The 15,922-nt window shown below is 41.8% G+C and overlaps 1 non-coding gene across 1 annotated transcript; it reads left to right on the top strand.

Annotated features, from left to right (window-relative positions):
- Positions 1-12,358: 12,358 nt before the first annotated feature.
- On the top strand, positions 12,359-12,431 carry TRNAF-GAA (transfer RNA phenylalanine (anticodon GAA)). The gene has a single exon. It is a non-coding gene; the product is annotated as a tRNA-Phe (tRNA).
- Positions 12,432-15,922: the final 3,491 nt, after the last annotated feature.

The following is a 15,922-nucleotide window of genomic DNA, read 5'->3' as shown; positions in this document are numbered from 1 at the left end:
TCAGTCTTTAACCCTGAAAGAGTAGACTGGTATGAAGGTAATAAACGAGGTGGAAAAGGGAAAAAAAAAAAAAAAGCCCTTGGATTCATTCTTTTGGTTCTATCAGTCTTTAGTCTCCTGATGTATTAATTTCTACTTTTATCTTTATTATTTTTGTTGGGCTTTCTTTGGATCTTTTTTTTTTCTCCTAAATACCTGGATTGGCTGCTTCATTTATTTATTACCATTCTTACCTGTTTCACTCCATGGAGTGAAGTGGGTTGCCAGGGGGTGTCTGTATCCCCAGCTCAGCCATGCACAGGGATCTTCCTGTTCCACACTAATGGTCACTGGCTCATTCATGGATGTTTCATCGCCAGGTAGAAATCTGTGTTTTGCCAGCTCTTCCCAAAGTTCCCAGTTCTCTCCATGATTTGCATTTTTAGTGTTCTCGATTTTCCTTGAGGACTGAGTTGCCATTATTATTTATTTTCCTGTGTGCATTTGGTTCATTACAGAGTGGAAAAAAGGGCAGACTTGCCTTTGATCCACCATATAATCCAAATCCAATGTACTAATTATGTAGGGTTTGATTTGGGCAAACTATATTGTGGGCTGCTGATTTCAACAATTACACGCAATTCGGAGGAACGGTTACTTGTCACGTCACTTGCTTAGACCAGTCCTCAGAACCATGAAACAAAGCTTTATTTTGACGCACTAAATTGCCCTACCCCTCTGCCATTAGAAATGGCAACAGACAAATCCCAGTTTGATGCATTAATGATTTAAAATAATGCTTTTCTCTCCACAGAGGCATTTCGTGAGTGATGAGTTCTATATACCTGGTGGCTCAGTGTTTCTCATGATTGGAGGTGAAAATGCCACCAGCAAAACGTGGATGTCAAGGAGCATTACCTGGATGGAAAACAGTGAGAGATGAGAGCCCTCTGCTTCCCTGTGGAAGCAAAGACTTTATGGACAAAGCCAGCCAACCTCACACACTTAACAAGTTGTTCGTATGCTTTTGTAAACAGGACAATACTCTTCGTGTCTTTCAACTACAATATCACGTTCAGAATTTAAACTTGCAACGATAGATACGCTGTCAGTCTCAAAATTCTCTCCCGTTAGGCTGGGAAGACTTGAAATTAATGAAATTTAAACTCTGAAAACGACCCGCCACTCGGAGGCAGTAGCGACCATTTTATTAAAAACAGTTTGTCACTGTTAAGTGAAATGTCAAATTTTAGCTTTCGGTGGCAACACGGGGACAGAGTAAAAAGATCTAGTTGTTTTTCAGGATCTTATTCTTCCCACTTAGTCTTGTTGTGTTTCGTGCAGTGGAAACATGATTTTTTTTTTTTACCTACTTATAATTACTACATATACAATCAGACCAAATGAATTATAAGGTGCTCTAAAAGTTTGAAAGACACCAAATATTTGGGGCCAAGAGTTTGACTCTCTTTTTATTTTTTTAATGTTTTATTTTTATTTTTGACAGAGACAGAGACAGAGTCAGAGCATGAGCGGGGGAGGGTCAGAGAGAGAGGGAGACCCAGAATCGGAAGCAGGCTCCAGGCTCCGAGCTGTCAGCACAGAGCCGGATGCGGGGCTCGAACTCACCGACTGTGAGAGCATGACCTGAGCCGAAGTCGGACGCTCAACCGACTGAGCCACCCAGGCGCCCCTTGACTCTCTTTTTAAAGGGAACATGCATTTCCTTTTTACAGCCCTGAGCGTGCCATTAATGTCAGTGAAATGATATCTTTATTATATGAGCCATAATTCTTGGTACCGTTTAACAGTGGAAAACTATTAATAACTTCAGGTTAATAGCATAGGTCTCTTCCTACCTTCAAAAAAAGTGATTTTGGAATTCGAAGTCGCTGACTCTTTTATGATGTGGTGACAGTCCAGTATTTTCGCGGGCTCTGCATTTCTTCCTTAGAAACTGTGATTTGGGTGTGGGTGTTGTCAGAATTTTGTTATTCCATAAAAGGCTTCAAGGCTAGGTTTTCTGTATTGTCCTGCGACATTTTGTTTTTCAAAAATGGAAGTACTTGACCAAATTCACAGCTTGTAATGATGAAGTCAGGAACAGTGGTTGACTAATATTCCCCATGTAATTAATCTGTAACCCATCAAAGGGATCCAATCACAACCCATTGGCGGTGTGGAGTTGCCTGTTCCCGGGACAAAACTCATTAGCCTTAAGTGTTTACAGTACCCCACCTTCCCCTATTTGCTCCAGAAAATCCTTTATTAGCCGGGTCCCTTCCCCACCTCCCGCGCCTGCTCTACCTTCTAATCATGAAGGACGAGAACACCCTGATGGCTGGGAGGGAGATTAGATTTAACCACACAAGGAAAAAATTCTGGCAAGAGTGAAACAATGATGCTTGAGTTGGTGTTAAGAGAGTAAGAGTTTGGTGTTTGAGAGTTTCCTCAACAGAATTAGGAAGGGACAGAAGCTTCCTCAACAGAAGCAGAAGGGACTGAGGCGGGTTATGACCTCTAACCCTTTTGATGTGCTTTGAGGTGCACCTGCTAAGAATAAAGTTCCCTTTTCATTACTATTGGTTGTTGGGTTGTGCTTCTTTATTTTTGTTTATTTATTTTGTAAAAGTTTATTTATTTATTTTGAGAGAGAGAGAAAGAGAGAGAGAGTGAACGAGCACAAGCAGGGGGAGGGGTGGTGCAGAGACAGAGGGAGATAGAGAGTCCCAAGCAGGCTCCCTGCTGTCAGAGCAGAGACCGACATAAACCCTCATAAACCCTGAGATCATGACCTGAACTGAAGTCAAGAGTTGGAAGTTTAACTGACTGAACCACCCAGGTGCCCCTGGACTGTGCTTCTTTAAACGTGACTTCATAGAGTGGACCCTAAGCAACATGAAACCCCTCCTCATCATTTATTCAGGGTATCTCCTTATCTAGAATGCCAAGTTTAAGTTGATAGCGATTAAGAGATCACTATTCTATTAACTTTGAAACAATAATTTTTAAAATAAATATTTAAAAAGCAAATTTTTCATCATGCATTACTTCATCCTGGACTTCTATTTGTCATGCTGTTATGGTATATGATTATCATGTAATATAATAAGGACTGTATTAATACTTGTATAACATATGTGAGTCATATAAGCCTCTGTTTTAAGTTTATTTATTTATTTTGAGAGCGTGTGCATGCACACACATGAGCGGGGGAGGGACAGAGAGAGAGGGAGAGAGAATCCCAAGCAGGCTCCGTGCTGTCAGCACAGAGCCCGATGTGCGACTCAATCTAACAAACCAGGAGATCATGACCTGGGCTGAAATCAAGAGTCAGACGCTTAACCTACTGAGCCACCCAGGTGCCCCAAACCTCTGTTTTTTAGTGGCATTTTTTGATAACTTTTTTTTTCTAGTTTTGAAACTGGCATTTTGGGGGAAAGTATAGAAGATTACAGAGAAAGACATGTTATTCATAGTCTGACCTATTAAATTGTTGCTAAAATCTTGGCTTTCAAAACAAAATGTATCTAAGGTTTTATATCTTATTTTTTTTTCTTCTGTAATAACATTGCTATGGCTGGGAAAGGTAGTTTTAATTCTATAAGCCTAGCTGATTTTTTTTTGTAAGAGAAAGAAATGGAGAATGGATATTTGGGGACAGCCAGCGTTCTCTGTCACAGGTTTCTAGTAGTGAAATATTGGGTCAAAAGTTCCTTTGCCTTCGGAAGATCCTGATATAGGTCCCAGAGTGTTCCCCAGAAATGTTCTCCTACTTTATTCTGTCCAGTAGTCACTGGAGTGCCTGCTTTATCTAGCTTTTGGTAACATTTAGTATTATCATCGACACAGGTATTTGACAGTTTGATAGGTGAAGAAAATAAACCATTACCAAATTTGCACTTTTCTGATTAGTAGGACTAAATTTCTTTTTCATGTGTTCATTGGCCATGTGTATTTCTTCTATGTGAAGTGTTGTTTTTAAATGTCTTTAGCCCCTATTTGATGTTTACACTCAGCCACATGGGGCATTATTCTACTTGAAATTAGTATCTCCAGCAAGGAGATAGGGGTTAAATTTTTGTTGTTGTTGTTCTTTGGTGTTGAAGATTAAAAACAACCTTAATACACACAATAGACTTCCTTAGCCTTACCGAAAACCCTACTGAAAAACAACAGAACGGTAAAGTGTTACTTGCTCCCTTATAACTTAGGAAATTCAAGCCCATATTGGCTTTCTCTGGATGCAGCAGGCAACCCAAAAAGACTAGAAAATATCCTCCATGTGATTAACCATGGATCCTCTAAAGTCTCAGAAAAGTAGCGAAGCAATGCCAGCTTATCTCTTTCCACTAAGGGCTACGTTTGGAGTCCTGCCGATAGCTTATTGCGAGGGGCGCCCAGTGCCTGAGGGAAGGCCATCTTGCGATGGAGGGGAGTCTGGAGCTCCCATCAGGTGCGCCCAGGTTGGGAAGGACAAATGCAAATGAGACTTGAGAAATAGAAACTCCTCCTCCTCCTGCTGCCTGCCTTTGTGTGTAACTATTCACCAGAATGTCCTTCTGCCCATTCTCATTCAAGTGTTTCAAGTGGAATGGGGGTAAAAATCTCACTGTGTTTTCAACATTTGCATTTTGGCCTCCTGGTCAAGCAGGTTTAAGTGCCATGTTATTTTGCCCTAACGGGTTGTCATAAGGAAGTGTGATTGCGTTTTAATTATAGAGACCTACGTACTTATAGCCTCCTCTATCTCCGCAGCAGCCAAGCCCTGCCAACTTCCAAAACATCATGGCAGACAAATGGCATTTGCCAACAATACATGGGTGTCATTTGGTGGTTCTCAGGCAGGGTTCCCTGCAGTGTGGTTGAGAATAAATACCCCAATCTGTTTGCTGCAGCTGTGGGCAACAGTGGAATGATCCAAGCAAAAGCTGACCTTTCTGATGAGTACACATTTGACAGAGAAAGATATTTCTGTAAGTGGGTGAACCACTTCCTACGTCAGTTGATCACTCACAGGGCCATCCAATTTGAGCTGTGTCTACCCCAACCCCACCGTTGGCTACAACTTCGCGAGAGACACCCAGGCTACAACCAGCTGATAGTTATTTTATCCATTTCTAAAGGCAGCTGACCGGCTTGGCTTTAAATGGGTGACCTCAATTGTGACGTGAATAGTGAAGTAAATCATCATCTAGAATTTCCGAAGAAGTCAAAGTAAAGCTCTTATTTTTGATGGGTAGAATTTTCAAATTTCCGAGTTGCCTTTTAATTCTTCTCTTTTCAATAACCTGCAAGAGTTAACTATTTCATGGTAAATTATATATAATTACCGTCTTGGGATTTGGGGCACCCATTATTCACATGAAACTGAGAAAGGCATTAAACTTCTTCTAATCAGATAAATACTTCGGAAGCAAATAATCTCAGATTGCACGTTAGGTGGGACTTATTATGATATTTAAATGTTAAATATTCAATGGTGAACAAGTATTGAATTTCTAGCTTCCCTAGCCTTACTACATGCTTATTCTCCTCTAAGCCTATAATGCCCCCAAATTGCATTTCTAGTCTCCTGCCTCTTTTAGACAGCAGGGCTGTGTCCCAGCTGATTAATAGATCAAGACTTGCAGAATATGGCTATACTTCTCTGCTCTAATATTGACTTTTTGTTCCATCCTGACAAAAGTCATTTGATTTTTCAGTTTCTAGATCTCTATAGAAGAAGGAGGTCACAGAGCACTTACAAGAATTGCTTTGTTCTGGTGTTCTGGTGCTTGAATTATCAAAATTAAATCATAGTAAATGACCTTGAGTCATTTTTTTTTCTATATCCTAGAATACCTTGAAGCCACTCAAAATTCTCTGGCTGCACATTATAGGAACCCCAAGAAACGGTGACACAGGCTTCCGAGGTTATGGTGGAGATGCCAGAAAGCCCGGAGCACGATGGTAAACTGATTAAAGTTTTCAAGTAAGTGAAGGTTTGTGCATGAGACTACAGAGTTTCAGTCCTGAAAGCTTGACATGAACTTGAATTTTCCAGTATCACCAACATTTCTCTTAGCTAAGGCCTATTGCTTTGAGGCAACTTACTGAGGTATTGCACTACTAAACAATTTGGAGAATTTATCACCATCATGTAAGGTCCTAGCCTTAACAGATACTTTTCATCTGGGTGGGGATGAAGATTGGAGAGAGAGATGTTGGATTCCACAGCAGAAAGCTCCAAGTGGGCAGGTGAGAGAAGGTACAAAGGACGGGCACCTGTAAGTCCCTTAGAGAAGGAGCAAGGACCATGAGGGAAGGGGACACCCCTGGTCACCAGCCACACAGTATTTCTCTTGTATTAAACGTGAGGACTTTGGGCTGTTGAAACCACAACTGGTTCTAGGAGTCTCTCAGGGGCTGAGCACAAGTGTCTTTTCCACGGGAGATGGTGTCTCCTGTAACACAGGAAAGTCTTGCATATGATTGCTGGCTTTGAGTGTGGCTTTAAATGAGAGTAAAAGAGGTTCTCCTCAGAAAATAGAATTCTATTGAAGAGAAGAATGTGGGAGAAGAAAATCAGATCGAATCACAGGATAGAAAGTAGCGATTCTCAATGCGTCCTTGAAGGGTGATCACATGTCTGTCTTGTGAGGTACTCTTCAAAGGCTACACATAGTTGTACACTTTCATGGGTTGCAGGATTAAGAAAAAAGGGGGACGCAGTTTCTTATTTCAGATGCTAAGGAAAGGCAAGAAGCACTTCGGAAACTGTCTGGGGACCTATTTTGGAAAATGAGAATTTTGCTAGCTAGGGAAGGGCCTGAGACATAGAAACCTCGTGTTCAGACCTTATCAACTATTACTCACAGTTTTGTCCCTCCCTTGGTTTCCCAAGGGTTAATTTTCATAACCAGATCCACTCTGTGGAGGGTGAGGAATTCGAGTCAGGGGAGGTCATTTCCTCAAATATTGCTTTCTAGGTGGCAAAGGTCACCTGACAGTTAACCAAGGGCCAAATCGAAGGTTCTGGAACTTAGCAGAACAAACAGTGGGAGGTGGATGGATATATTTTGGGGGAGGCTCATGACATAACCTGGCTTCTGTGATCAGCTCGCTTTGATGGTATAAGTTAGAGGTCACTGAAAAACTCACAAAATTTAGGGAAGAAAGTCTACATCGAGGGAAGGGGGACCCCAGTGCACTAGATCATTCTCAAGGCACTTCACAGCTGTTCTAAACCAATCGCTGCAGCATTTAACATGGCAGAATTGTGATGGATAGCATTCTCTTTTAATCAGATGAAGTTCCTTGCTATTTTGTTTTTAAATTTCTATAAACTTTAAAACAGTATCGTGACCAATTAAAACTCCCTAGGTGGAAGCCATTTTTAACTTATATTGGTATTTAAACCATAGATTCTAGTTACCTTTTTTGGAATTCCTTAACACTTGACTTGATATTTTAGAAACCAGGGTCCTATGGAGCCTGTAAGAGGCTCAACCTAATGAGATTCGGAGCACGAGAGATGGTCTGTTTTGTGCCACAAAAGAACTTCTAGCCCCATCAACTATGCATGCAATGCTGTAAATATAGCACCTCTAATGAGAAGTTAGCTTAAAATACACAGCCTGCCAATGGTGAATCAGCAGCAGCAGCCGAAGAACATACCAGAACAGTGTGTGTGGGAGTGGAGGGATGAAGGCTTTTGGTAGAAGCTAACCAAGTCCTTCAGGTGTGGGGGAACCATCCTGAGTCCTGACGGTTGCTTCCTGAAGGTCATAACCACCCCTCGGCCCCCTGGTCTCTTCTGTCCCACTCCATGGCCAATGCCCCACAGAATCCTAGAAGTCAGACCTGACCAGAGAATGTTTTGTCTGGTTCGGAACTAAGGAAACTGAAGCCCAAAGATGTTTAACCATAAGGTTCCAATATGGCCAATTGGAGGGAAGAATTTAGTCGGAAGCCAAGGGACGTTTTGTTCCACTGTAGGAAGGACATGACATCAAGGCCATAACTAGGTCATGTTCACCACAACCAAACCTGCATTTTTAAATGTGTATTTATTTTTGAGAGAGAGAGCACAAGCTGGGGAGGGGCAGAGAGAGAGGGGGACAGAGGATCTGAAGGAGGCTCCACACTGACAGAAGAGAGCCTGAGGCAGATCTCGAACTCACGAACCAGGAGATCATGACCTGAGCTGGAGTCGGACACTTAACCGACTGAGCCACCCAGGTGCCCCAAACCTGCATTTAGTATGGCAAATCCACAACGAATAAAGAAACCCATGACAGTAAACACAGCTTCTAAAAGATAATTTCTACGGGGCGCCTGGGTGGCTCAGTCAGTTAAACGTCCCACTTCGGTCAGGTCATGATCTCGTGGTTTGTGAGTGAATCCCTGCTTGGGATTCTCTCCCCCGCTCTCTCTGCTCCCCCTGCTCCCTGCCACTTACACTGTCTCTGTCTCTCTCAAAATAAATAAATAAACTTTAAAGACCCTTAGCCTATAATTCTGACCTGTTTTATTTGTTTGGTTCATTTTGGTACAAGCTGTTTCTCCACACCATTCAGAGATTTGCTAAAAAATGTTTGCCACTTTAGCCTTTATTCAAAGGGTTAGGCCTCTTGAATTCTAATGTTTCGTATCTATAGCTTGAAGGTATCCTGACATAGAATGCTTTCGTTTCATATTCCAAAGAAACATTTAGGAACGATCTTATGCCTAGGAGCCAAAGCAATGTTCTATTATTAAAAAATAGACTTTCCTACCAAACTGTTATAGAAAGAAATTGTAACTACAATGATTATCCGGTTGTCAGACCCCTAGTTTCAGACAATAGATTGTGGTTCTTTGGAAAATGTTTTATAACCTCAAAGCACCTGCAATATTAAACAGGAGATTTATATCTGGAATAGAAGTATGCTTCTTTTTCTTCTATAAAAATTTACTGGGCAAAACAAAGGGATTAACAAAGAGTCAATCCTTGAAATTAAAAACAAAATCTGAAAAAAAAAGAGAATTTTGCCTTTGGTTGCACGTCTTTGTAGTACTCCCAATACCATTACCACCGTATTTATCTAGTACTTTTTTTCTTTTTTTTTTTTTAATTTACATCCAAGTTAGTTAACATCTAGTGCAACAATGCTTTCAGGAGTAGATTCCTTAATGCCCCTTATCCATTCAGCCCATCTCCACTCCCACAAACCCTCCAGTAACCCTCTGTTTGTTCTCCATATTTAACAGTCTCTTACGTTTTGTCCCTCTCCCTGTTTTTATATTATTTTTGCTTCCTTTCCTTTGTGTTCATCTGTTTTGTGTCTTAAAGTCCTCCTATGAGTGAAGTCACATGATATTTGTCTTTCTCTGACTGCCTCTGACTGGAGCATAATACCCTCCAGTTCCATTCATGTAGTTGCAAATGGCAAGATTTCATTCTTTCGATTGCCAAGTAATACTTCATTGTATGTATATACCACATCTTCTTTATCCATTCATCCATCGATGGCCATTGGGCTCTTTCCATACTTTGGTTATTGTTTATCTAGTACTTTTGACATACAGGACCTCTCCTTATTTACTCTGCACATTGGATATTGGATGAGTTTACTGGGACCACCATAACAACATAGCACACAATGGGTGCCTTAAGCAGCAGAAATGGATTTTCTCAGTTTTGGAAGCTGGAAGTCCTAGATCAAGGTACAGACACAGTTGGCTTCCTCTGAGGGCCTCTCTCCTTGACTTGCCAATGGCTACCTCTTGTCACTTCGTCCTCATGTCCTTCTTGCAAGAGCACCCTGGTGTCTCTTCCACTTATAAGGACACTACTCAGCATGGATTGGGGTCCCACCCTAACATTTAACGTCACTTAACTTAATCACCTCTTTAGCTGTTATCTGTAACATGCTTAAGTACTGGGAGTAGAGATTTCAACATCTGAATTTGGGGGGCAGGGACAATTCAGCCCATGACAGGTGCTAGCTCCATTTTACAGAGGAGGAAATGGAGGTCCAGGGAAATGAGTCACCAAATTCTTACTACACCAATTCTACCTAAATATGTAAGAAATGTAGAAACTTGTGTGACCATGAAAAATGTTAGGCTCAGTCTCCTATTTCAAATCACCTAGAATCTTTTTTTTTTTCCGAGAAAGAGAAAGAGAGTGGGGGACGGGCAGGGGGAAGGAAAGAGAGAATCTTGAGTAGGCTCCATGCCCAGCTAGAATTGGGGCTTGATCTCACAACTGTGAAATCATGACCTGAGCTGAGATCAAGAGTCTGACACTTAACCGACTGAGCCACCCAGGCACCCGACATAGCATCTACTTTTAAACCAATACTGGAAATTAGCTACAACCCTACCTTCCATAGTTAATGAGTTTATAGGTTTTTAAATTATTTAGGATAAATGAATCTGAGGCTTTAATTCATCAAAGATAACTTACCTTCAAACTATAGAATTCACTTAAGGTATAAAATAAATGATTTAAAATATTAACATTTCTAATATTATATGTTCTAAAATTCTAGGATTTAGTGTGTGTATATATAAATATAGTTTCTTTCTTCTATGCTTATAAAGCCATAATGACTCTCATTCTGCCACTTACTAGCTGTGTGAACTGGGGCAAGTTATTTAATAACTTGGTGTGTCAGCCTTTTCATTCATAGAATAGTGATATTAATAATTCCTGCATTTGAGGTTATTATAAAATTTTTTTTTAAGTTTTTATTTATTTTTGAGAGAGAGACAGAGACAGTGTAAGCAGGGGAGGGGCAGAGAGAAGGAGACACGGAATCCAGAGCAGGCTCCAGGCTCCAAGCTGTCAGCACAGAGCCCGACGCGGGGCTTGAACCCACGAGCTGTGAGATCATGACCTGAACTAAAGTCGGACGCCTAACCGACTGAGCCACCCCAGCGCCCTGCAGACCCTTAGCTAAAAAGAACAAACCGATGGTTATTGGAGGGGAGTTGGGTGGGGGGATGGGCTAGATGGGTGATGGGAGTTAAGGAGGGCACTTGATATGAGGAGCACCAAGTATGGTCCCTAAAGTTCTACACTGGAAACTAATAGTACCCTGGATGTTAACTAACCGGAATTTAAATAAAAACTTGAAAAAAAAAAAAATAGGAAAGGCACAGCTGCCAGGGGCTTGCAGAAGACTGGTGCTTACTCTCCAGAGAGTTCTGTGGGCACCCCAGCGGCAGCCTCTTGCTCACCAGCCCCCACTCGCTGCCCGCAGACAAGCCCCGACCTACGATACCCCAGTGAACTTGCCCACCATCAGCGGGAACAGCCGCATCTTCTTCAGCCAGATCCGATTCCCAGCCTTGGTGTGGCGGTGGGGAGAGGGGTCTCAAATGTGTTCCTTCCTTGGGTACAAATAAAATATACTTTTTACGAACGTATATTGGTTTCCTATCGCGGCTGTAACAAAGTACCACCGACTTAGCGGCTGAATGCGACACGAATTTCTTATCTTACAGTTCTGGAGGGGAGATGACCAGAATTCATGTCACTGGGCTGAAAGCAAGGTGTCGGTGGGGCTCCCTTCCTCCTTTGTGGGGAAAATCGGTTTGCTTGCTTTTTCCAGCGGCCAGGGGCTGCCCCGTTCCTTGTGGCCTTGCCTATCTTCCACTCCAGCAATGCCAGGCTGGTCCCTCTTACACTGGTGTCTCTCTGGGTCTGTCTGGTCCACCTGGTCCCTTCACTTACAAGGACGGTTGTGGTTACCTTGGACCCACCTGGATAATCCAGGATATTCTCCTCACCTTAGAGAGCAGCCTCCATTCCAAGGCCACCTTCATGCCCCTTTGCCAGGGACCCTAACGCACTATGTTTTCTGGGGATCAGGACATGGGCATCTTTGGGAGCTGACTATTCTGCTACCACGGCTTTTCAGTTTCCTTCATCTGTCCCGTTCCCTTTTGGGTGCGTGTCTGCTGTTTCCCCTTTGCAGTCTCCTCGGAACGGTAGTCTTCAGCTGGTTTCTAATCCTGGCTATGTTTATGGGTCTATGAGAACATGGTTTTTATGGAGGTTGATATTTCATTAAATATTGAAGTGGACCATCCTGCTATTTTCCTAGAAATTAAGATGGAAATTAAGATGGAAATGCCAACTAAGGACATTTTTTTTTTTTTTACATGAGAAAAGCCCAAGATATATTTTTAATGGGAAAAACCGATTGCAGGATAGTTAGAAACACAGCTGAGAAAAGTGAAATTATTTATTGCTTCGGCTGAGAGACAGGGATCTTGCCTCATCACCTTCTGTGACATTTGTTAAATGTCTACCTCCAGCTGAACCTGAATATTGATTTTTTTTTACTGCTGCAAAACCAAATATTCTTCCGTTATAGTTCCACGGGAAAAGCTGTCCAAACGAGCTGAAATAGCTCAGTTGGGAGAGCGTTAGACTGAAGATCTAAAGGTCCCTGGTTCAATCCCGGGTTTCAGCAGTGTTTTTGATGTTTATGCTAAGTCTACTTTCTGGCAGTCTTAACCAACATATAAGCTGTAAGGGGAATATTAGGTTCTCATGCCTTGGGTGGATCATTGGCTTTTCAGGGAGGGGTGATGTCCGATGTCTTGGGGGGCCCTTTTATGTAAACCCACAAGCAACATTGTACTTCCTGACTGTAATAATAGCTGACGTGTATAAGGTACTTACTATATGTCCAGCTTTCTTCTAAGCTCTATGTAGTCACTTATTTAAAATGGCCACTAAAATACCCCGTAACTACTCGTTAGATCAGTGAAGCTTGTGCTTGGGGCCTGGGATGTGGTAGATACACAGTTAATGATTTTTACTTCGACTGTCATTATTATTCCTATTGGCTAGGAACTTCCCAAGCTAGAGCTGTGAGATGTGAGTTATTTCTAAGGACCTTTCACCCCACTGTCTGATAAGGCAGTATGCAAGGTCATCATGTCCCTCCTGATTATTTCCAAATTCTGCATTAACAATTCCTTGCTTTTATATGGTCAGCGCGAAAGGATATTTTCCCACTTTGCAGAAGGGGATTTAGCTTGTTTTCCAAAGGCTTCACCTGAATTCATAGGAGTGGGGGAAGGGGGTGTCTTCAAAGTCTCCGAAACTGAATGCAAACTTGAGTGTTCGTGTGCCCGTTTCCCTGGGAAGAATGTCAACGGGGATCAGATTCTAGGTTTGTGACCTAGAAAAGATTTAGAAAGTTTGGTTGTAAAAGATTTCCTCGTCACAAACGCTTGCCAGTAATTTACGACCTGGCCTTTTGATTTTGCCAACGTGCTGAGTGATAGGACTTTTCCTTATTGTGTTTGTCCCTCGCTCAACGCTGTATCTACCGTGTGGTGGGTTTCAGGAGGGAGCCCAGATTGTCAGCAAACTTTCCTTTGTCCGGGTGGTGGTCCTGAAGGCAAATTTCCCATAGTGGAACAGACTTGACCAATTTTGGAGGCCCCCCTGCTACTTTGGGGCACCTTTCATGACCCACCCCCCCAACACCGTGTTTACTCTGCAGAGGTGGGTCTCACTCCACCGAATTGTCTCTTTTCTGGGAAGATTAAGGATGAAGTCCCCTCATTACCTTTATTATTCTGCTTTTTAAAAATCTTTAATTCTCGTTGATGGCATCTGTAGACAGTCCGGATGTCCAGAAGCAATACCAGGCCATGACTGCTGTCCTTCCATCTTCACATTATTTCATGTCTGTCACCTAAATGACATCACCAGGACTTGGCTGTGCTTTGGTCAAGAGGTAGTGTTTCCAGTTAAAGCCAGGGGTCCTCCGGGCTTCCGGCATTTACAGAACGTATAAATGCTGCAGATTATCCTGTCTTGCTTCCTCATTTCCCCAAGAATTTAACCACACTTCCAGAAAATCTGCCCCCCTTGAAGACAGAATTGGCTCAGGAATGGAGTTCTCATGATGAGGCTGGAGCTAGGGAAGGGGGTCCCAGAGAAATCTGACGGCTAAAGGTGTGAGTCAAGTGCGTGGAGGAACATCTAGAGTCCAACATCAGAGTCCACTTCCAAACGCAAAGTCCACTGGGATAGAGGGAGGATCTGGGTCAAAATGAGGAGACCAAGTGTTCTAGGCCAGGCCGGGGCAGGGGGGGAGTCTTAGGGAAGTAGATGGGGAGCAAGCCTCAGTGGTCAACAGGGTTAAGGTGGTGTCAAGGGCCCTCTGGACAAGATGGAAAGCACTTTTAATTCTTCCCAATAATCTCTGCACTGTTATTACATGGGATTGGGCTCTTCACTCTTTGTACATATGTGCGTATACACACATGTACACATACACAAACACAGTAGTGTTGGTGTCTAAAGGGAATATGAATTATATTGACCAATATATTGACCAATATATTGACCAATTATATTGATCAATTGGACAGAGAATCAAGTATTTTTGAAAATGTGTTATGGTTATTATGATTATAAAAATGTATAAACTACTGAGACATTAACATTTTTATAGAACTATATTGCTTAAAAAGCAAAGATAGGTCTACTCTAATCCCAGCCCTGGAGATAGCCGTTGTTAACAATCTGGTATCTACACTTTTTCCAGATGTTTTTCTACACACTGTTAATATAAAATTAACGTACACACACATAAATGCAATTATAATTTACCTAGAATTAGACCATTAGGTCATAATATTTTCCCATAATTTCCAAACAGTGGGACTGAATGCATAAAATAATAACAGATATGTTTTCTTTTCATGTGTCTCTTAATGGAAATAAAGTATTAAAAGAGGCTAAGGCATGAAAACTCGAGCCTTCACTATAGCATAATCCAAATTTTTAAAAATCACACTTCTATAAAATCTTTTTTTGGTTTGTTTTTAATGTTTAGTTTTGAGACAGAGAGCACAAGCGAGGGAGGGGCAGAGACAGAGGGCACAGAGGATCCAAAGCCGGCTCTGTGTTGACAGCAGAGAGCCCAACACGGGGCTGGAACTTGAACTGTGAGATCATGACCTGGGCCGAAGTCAGACGCTTAACCAACTGAGCCACCCAGGCGCCCCACACTTCTACAAAATCTTAAGTGAGGGAGGCAAAAGAGTCTTACCAGTAACAATGATGATAATAGTAAGAGGAAATATTTATTGAATTTTTACTCTGGGTCAAGCCCCACTTTGTGCAATTTACAGGAATTAGTTCAATTAATTAGTGGTGAAGAAATCTAAAAAGCAAGCAGCAAATAGGCCTTTGTAGCAATTTAAGAGTATGGCAGAGGGAGCGTCCTCCATTTTATAAGGAGTAGGAAGTTAACAATGTCACAAAGTCCGAACAAGAGCTAACGGGGACTCGCAGGGCGCAGGGCATTTAGAGAAAACGCTGCCATTATCTCTGTAAGGTCAGAGATCATAAATTGTATGGGTACAATCTGTTCAGTAATATATGTGTGTGTGTGTGTGTGTGTGTGTGATAGCTTATATATCTGTTATTGAACTCATATTGATCATAAAAATACCAAATTTGTTCCTTTAATTTTTCATTCTTTGTGTGATGTTTAATTCACAATGATACAAAACACTTTTACAATCTTTATTATTAATGATCACAATTTGCATGAAATCACTTAAAAAACCCCAATGACACAAGGAGGAAGCTGGGATTACATTTACAACTCATTCTCTTTGGAAATGTAAAATGTTGGCTAGAACTGATAACGTGGCCAGTATAAACCTGTTGGAAACTGTATAAACGGTTTAAAATCTAGTATTTCTTCCAGCACGAGTTCATTGTGCTTCTCCATTTGGGGTCTGTAATCAGTGGAATGGAAATTAAAATTGCGTGCATGCTTTTCTTTCCCCCAGAGTCTGTGAAACCCTCCAAATTAACTCCAAAACGTATTCAACCTATTTCCTGAAAAGTCTGGTGGGTAATTTTATGGAGGTTGTTCAGTGTAATAGAGACAACAGAGCTTTTCAGGTAAGCTAATGGGGAAAGAGA

This window comes from Acinonyx jubatus, chromosome C1 (genome assembly GCF_027475565.1).
Source record: "Acinonyx jubatus isolate Ajub_Pintada_27869175 chromosome C1, VMU_Ajub_asm_v1.0, whole genome shotgun sequence".
Taxonomy (NCBI): domain Eukaryota; kingdom Metazoa; phylum Chordata; class Mammalia; order Carnivora; family Felidae; genus Acinonyx; species Acinonyx jubatus.
The sequence above is the reverse complement of the archived record's forward strand: the minus strand, read 5'-3'. Positions and strand labels throughout refer to the sequence as shown.